Source organism: Narcine bancroftii, chromosome 5, assembly GCF_036971445.1.
Source record: "Narcine bancroftii isolate sNarBan1 chromosome 5, sNarBan1.hap1, whole genome shotgun sequence".
Taxonomy (NCBI): Eukaryota; Metazoa; Chordata; class Chondrichthyes; order Torpediniformes; family Narcinidae; genus Narcine; species Narcine bancroftii.
Genome location: NC_091473.1, coordinates 252,433,784 through 252,439,783, shown reverse-complemented (window position 1 = coordinate 252,439,783; position 6,000 = coordinate 252,433,784).

Genomic DNA, 6,000 nt, shown 5'->3' with positions numbered 1-6,000 from the left:
CTGTCTGAATGTTTTCCATCAAAGTTGAGGGATTTATTTAAAATTGTGTACTTGCTTGTTTCCCCCCCCCCCCCCCCCCCCTCTCTTTTAAAAGAAAACCAAGAAGAAAACATGTGAAATTCAAGACCCAGCAGAAAATGCTCTCACTTTGAGTTTTAACAATGCTAGTTTGGAGAACAAGTTCTCATCTCTCCTAAAGGTGGCAGCGACAAAAATGAGCAGATAAGAGTTTTATGTGGGCGATTTACAACATGGAAAACTGGAGCCAATTTTTCCATCTGATTTAGAAGTTACCCAATCCAGTGGGGGTGGAGAGGGGTGGCTGCTTCAGGTTGGAGCGGCAAGCGGGGGTGGGACCTGTGTGGGAGTGGTGAGCGGGGGTGGGACCTGTGTGGGAGTGGCGAGCGGGGGTGGGACCTGCATTGGAGTGAGATGGGGGCAGCGGGTGGTCCCACTTTTGGATTTAAATTAGATTCAACCATGCTCAAACTGGAAATTGACGCCATTCTACTTCCGGCAGGGTTTTCGGTTCCTAACTGTGGGTTGTTCGTCAATTGGATGACTTCAAACTGAGGGCTGCCTGTAAACATGATTTCATCTGTCCTTCAGTGTGCTTTTCAATGGGCAACCTGTCTTCTATAGTGGATGCCAAGCTGTGGTTGACACTGGGACCTCGTACCTCACTGCACCAACTCAGGAGCTGGAAGAGGTGATGCAGTAGATCGGTGTCAGCCTGATTGATGCATGCTCTGGAACTTGAATCAGTTTTTGTTTACCATCGCAGAATGGCATTGTACAGGATCCTGGGACCTGATCATCGGCGAGTGGAGAATGGCATCTCTCTCTGGCTGTAAGGATCCTAAACTAGTCGCAGCTTCCGTTATGACATTTCCTGAGGTAGTTTCCACAAAGAGTTTTGTAGAACGCTGGTAAACAGACATCGAGGAGATCAGGTCTAAAATATCGAGGGTATTCAGTCAGCAGTGTTTGTTTCCAAGTAAACAAAACATCCAGTTTGTCCCGCTCCCTTCCTCATTCCTGCTATAGAATTCCTCTGAATCCAAGAATACTGGCATATTTTAAAAACATTCAACAATGTGTCTCCTCCGGTTAAGCATAGTTTAATTTCTGCAGGTGAAGAGAGTAATCGTTCTAAAAGTAAAAACATGATGCTGTAAAAACCCAGCAGGTCAAAGAGTGCACTTTAAACCTAACCCACGTTCATCAAGGTACTGACAACCTTGAACCCAATGGCCCGACCAAATATCGACTTCCAGGTTCCACAAAGCCACTCCCCGGTCTCTCTCTTTCCCTACCCACCCCATCTCCTTTCCACCAGCTCCCCACTCCCTTCCCTTCCTTCCCTGATCAGAGTTGCCCTTATAAGCCCTCTGCCCTCTCCCTATTTCTTTTCCGCTTCTTTCTCTTCTACCCTCCCACCTATATCCATCTACGACCACTCGCCTGCACTCCTCCCTCCACCATTTATATTCGAGCATCCACCTGTGGTTTTTCTCCCCCAGATTTCTGATGAAGGGCTCAGGCCCGAAATGTCGACCGCCTTTTACTCCTTACGGATGCTGCAGGACCTGCTGAGCTTCTCCTGCATATTTGTGCCCTGCTCCGTCGTCGGCAGATTTTCTCGTTTAATTCGACTTCTTCACGGTAGGAATCGCGAAACGATTCCTCGGCAGCCTTTTCTCTTCGAATTGACTCGACTGAAGTCTATTCTGGGAAAAGCACTGGAAACTGTAGGTGCCAAAATCTTTAGCAGGAACTGGAGGGTCTCAGCAGGGGAGAAATGGCCAGATTGGGACAACATCCCTCAAGATTGCTGCACAGGTCGATAGGATAGTTAAGAAGGCCTATGGGATGCTGGGATTCATTAATAGGGGGACTGAGTTCAAAAGTAGAGAGGTCACAAATCTGGTGAGACCACACTTGGAGTATTGCGTTCAGTTCTGGTCACCTCATTATTGGAAGAATGTGGAAGCTGTGGAGAGGATGCAGAGGAGATTTACCAGGATGCTGATGACCTGCTGAGTTCCTCCAGCTTCTCTTTGCTCATCATGGTAAGAAACTCCTAGATCTTTCCATTCACACACCACCCTTACTAACCACAGAGGACCCTATGGAATCCTATACCAGCAGGGTTTCCTTCAGGGAAACTCTTGCTTGACAACCTATTGGAATTCTTTGAAGAAGTGACAAGACGGCTGGATGAAGGAGATACAGTGGATATTGTGTATTTAGATTTTTAGAAGGCCTTTGACAGGGTGCCACACATGAGGTAAAGGTGTATCAGGAGACATACTAACATGGGAAGAGCATTGACATTGGCAGGAAGCAGAGAGCAGGAAATCCGGGACATATTCTGGTTGGCTGCCGGTTGTTAGTCGTGTTCCACAGGGGTTGGTTCTTTTCACGTTGTATATCAGTGATTTAGATTGTGGCCAAGTTTGAAGATGATACGAAGGTAGATGGTGGACCAGGTAGTGTTGAAGAAATAGGGAGGCTGCAGGAGACTTAGATTAGGACAGTGGTTCTCAACCTTTTTCTTCCATTTGCATACCATCCCAAACTAACCACAGAGTGCCCACGAGAACAATGGTCTCCTCCGTTAGAAATGTAGCTGTGTGAAAGGGGTTATCGGGAATTAGCAGCGTGAACCATAGACCATCACAGCACAGAAACAAGCCCCTTCGGCCCTTCTAGTCAGTGCTGAACCATTTTTGTTGCCTAGTCCCACTGACCTGCACCCTGTCCATAGCCCTCCATACCCCTCCCCTCCATGGACCTGTCGAAATTCTTCTTTACTGTTAAAATTGAGCCTGCATTCACCACCTCAGCTGGCAGCTCGTTCCACACTCCCACCACTCTGTGTGAAGAAGTTCCCCCTCATTTCCCCTAAACTCTTTTCTCACTCGTAATGCATATCCTCTGGTTTGTATCTCACCTACTCTTGGTGGAAAAAGCTTACCTATATTTACTCCTATCCCCCTCAATTTTAAATATCTCTATCAAATCTCCCCATTCTTCTATGCTCTAGGGAATAAAGTCCTAACCTGTTTAACCTTTCCCTGTAACCCAGTTCCTGAAGTCCAGGAAACATCCTAGTAAATCTCTGCACTCTTTCTATCTTATTGATATCTTTCCTGCAGTTAGGTGGCCAAAACTGCAATGATACTTCAAATTTGGCCTCACCATTGTCTTGTACAACTTTCCCATAACATCCCAACTCCTGTACTCAATACTTTGATTTATGAAGGCCAATATGCCAAAAGCTCTCTTTGCAACCTGTCTACTGGTGAAGCCACTTGCTGGCCCATGACTCCTTGTATGTTTTTCTGAATGTGGCCCACAACCAAAATAGTTTGGCCACCCCTGGTTTAGAGGGACGTTGGGCAGATTAGCACAAATGGGCATCTTGGTTGGCATTGTCGATTTGAGTGGAAGGATTTCCAAGCTGCATAATTCTTCTGAGTCCATGAGCACCAAAATCTTTTGAAAACCTACCGCGGAGAGCATTCTGGCTGGCTTCAGTTTATCTAGACACTGGCAATATCACTTGTTTCTCCATCTGGTATACTATTAAAGTGTGTTGGGGGGGGGGGGGGGGGGAGGGGGGAAAGCTGATAATAAGAGACTTCAAATCACTGCCTCAAACCTTCTGCCAGAGGAACTCAGCAGGAGAGCTGCATCAGTGGGAGAAAATATTCTGGGCTGGTGCCTTTCATTGATTCAAATCATTGTGTTGATGGACATTTTCTTCCTTTTTCACCTCTTTTAATATATTAGGTCATAGTCCAACAATTCCATTATTTTCAAATCCTTGATTAAAAATCCATCTCACCCCTCCCCAGTGTAATCACCCGCAGCATATCCCTGGTGCCCATGATCCCTGGATTTTGTTGCTTTCCTTTGGTCAGTCAGATCTCCAGCTTTAGAAGCAGACGGTTTCTCAAGTCAGGATTGTACCATGAAGAGCATCTGGCTGGTTGTGTGACAGTCTGGTACGGAGGTGCCAACGCTCAGGACAGGAGAAAACTCCAGAGCGTTGTTAACTCGGCCAGCGACATCACTCCATCAAGGTGGTGTCTTAAAAAAGCAGCCTTTATCCTCAAGGCCCCACCACCCAGGCCCTGCCCTCTTCACTCTGCTATCATCGGGAAGGAGCCTGAAGATGAGAGAACTCAGCGGCACAAGGACAGCTTCTTCCCCTCTGCCATCAGATTCCTGAATGATCAGTGAACCACGCACTCTGCCTCACTTGGTAACTTCTTTTTCTTGCACTATTTTAATTTACTTTTGTAAGGTGGTTTATATAAATGTTTGCACATGACTGCTGCAAAGCAGCACATTTCATGACTTGTTCATGACAATAAATTCAGATTCTGACTCTACGAATCTAGAGGGCAAACATTTACATTTTGTTTGCCAACACCAACAGCTCATGAATCCAATATTTATTCAGCTGAAATCCTATCTCTCCAAATAGGTGAAGGTTATTATAATGTTAATTGGGTAGAATGATAAGATAAGTACTTTTAATCTTTAATCTGCAAGCAACTGCTCTAGGATCAGCCTAAATGTTGAATGTGAGTTTCCAGGAACATTAATCCTCGATAGTCAATGGTAACTGAGTGGTCCTGACACTCAAGCTTGTATTCAACATCATCAAAACCAAGCAGCCGATTGTGGACTTTAGGACCATTTCAGTTCTCTGCCCCATTTCCTTGCCGAAGTGTCTGTCCATGATCTCGTGCACTGCCAGACTGAGAGCACCCGCAAGCTGGAGGAACAACACCGTAATCTGTCTGGGCCCCCTCCAACCGAATGGCATTAACATGTGAGGCCCCCCCCCCCACCCACCCACTTCAGTAAACATAGTTGTTTAAGTATAATTTGTGGGCGCAGGACAGTTGTGTGTAAATATAATTCCTCATTTGTCCCTAGGGCAATATTTCTCACTAAATATTTCCCACTAATTCTGATGTGAATCTGGATAGAATCAGGTCATAGAACAATTCAGCACAGTACAGGCCCTTCTGCCCACGATGTTGGGCTGACCTATGTAAACCTACTCCACATCAATCTAGTCCTTCTCTACCTCACACCCCACAACCCTCTATTTTTCTTGCCTGTCTAAGAGTCTTTTAAATGTCCCTGTTGTACCAGCCTCTATCACCACCGCTGGAAATGCATTCAAGGCACCCACCACTCTGTGTGGGGAAAATAAGCGACTCTGACATCGCCCCTAAAATTTCTTCCACTCACCTGAAACAGATGATATTGGGCCTTGCTGTGTTAGGAAAAAAAGTGCTGGCTGTTCATTCTATCCTGCTTAATGGCCCGATTAATCTTAAACACCTCTATTGTCTCCTCTCATCCTTTGTCACTCCAAAGAGAAAAGTCCCAGGCTCTGTTAACCTTATTTTATAAAAGTAATAATTTTCTCGTCATATTTGGCTAGAAAATTCTAGAAAGTTTTAAAGGCACATAATCAGGATCCACCCTTTGTGATTTTTATAAATGACCTGGATGACGAGGTGGAAGGATGGGTCAGTAAGTTTGCGGATGACACAAAGGTTGGAGGAGTTGTGGGTGGAGCTGAAAGTTGACGAGAGGATAGAAACAGGATGCAGTGTTGGGGCAGGAAAGTGGCAGATAGAGTTCAATCTGGATAAGTGTGAGGTGATGCAAACCAGAAGGCTAAGTACAGGGTTAATGGTCGGTTACTTGTGTGGAAGAACAGAGGGACATTGGGGTCCAAATCCATACATCCCTCAAGATTGCTGCACAGGTCGATAGGATAGTTAAGAAGGCCTATGGGATGCTGGGATTCATTAATAGGGGGACTGAGTTCAAAAGTAGAGAGGCCACAAATCTGGTGAGATCACACTTGGAGTATTGTGTTCAGTTCTGGTCACCTCATTATTGGAAGAATGTGGAAGCTGTGGAGAGGATGCAGAGGAGATTTACCAGGATGTTGCCTGGATT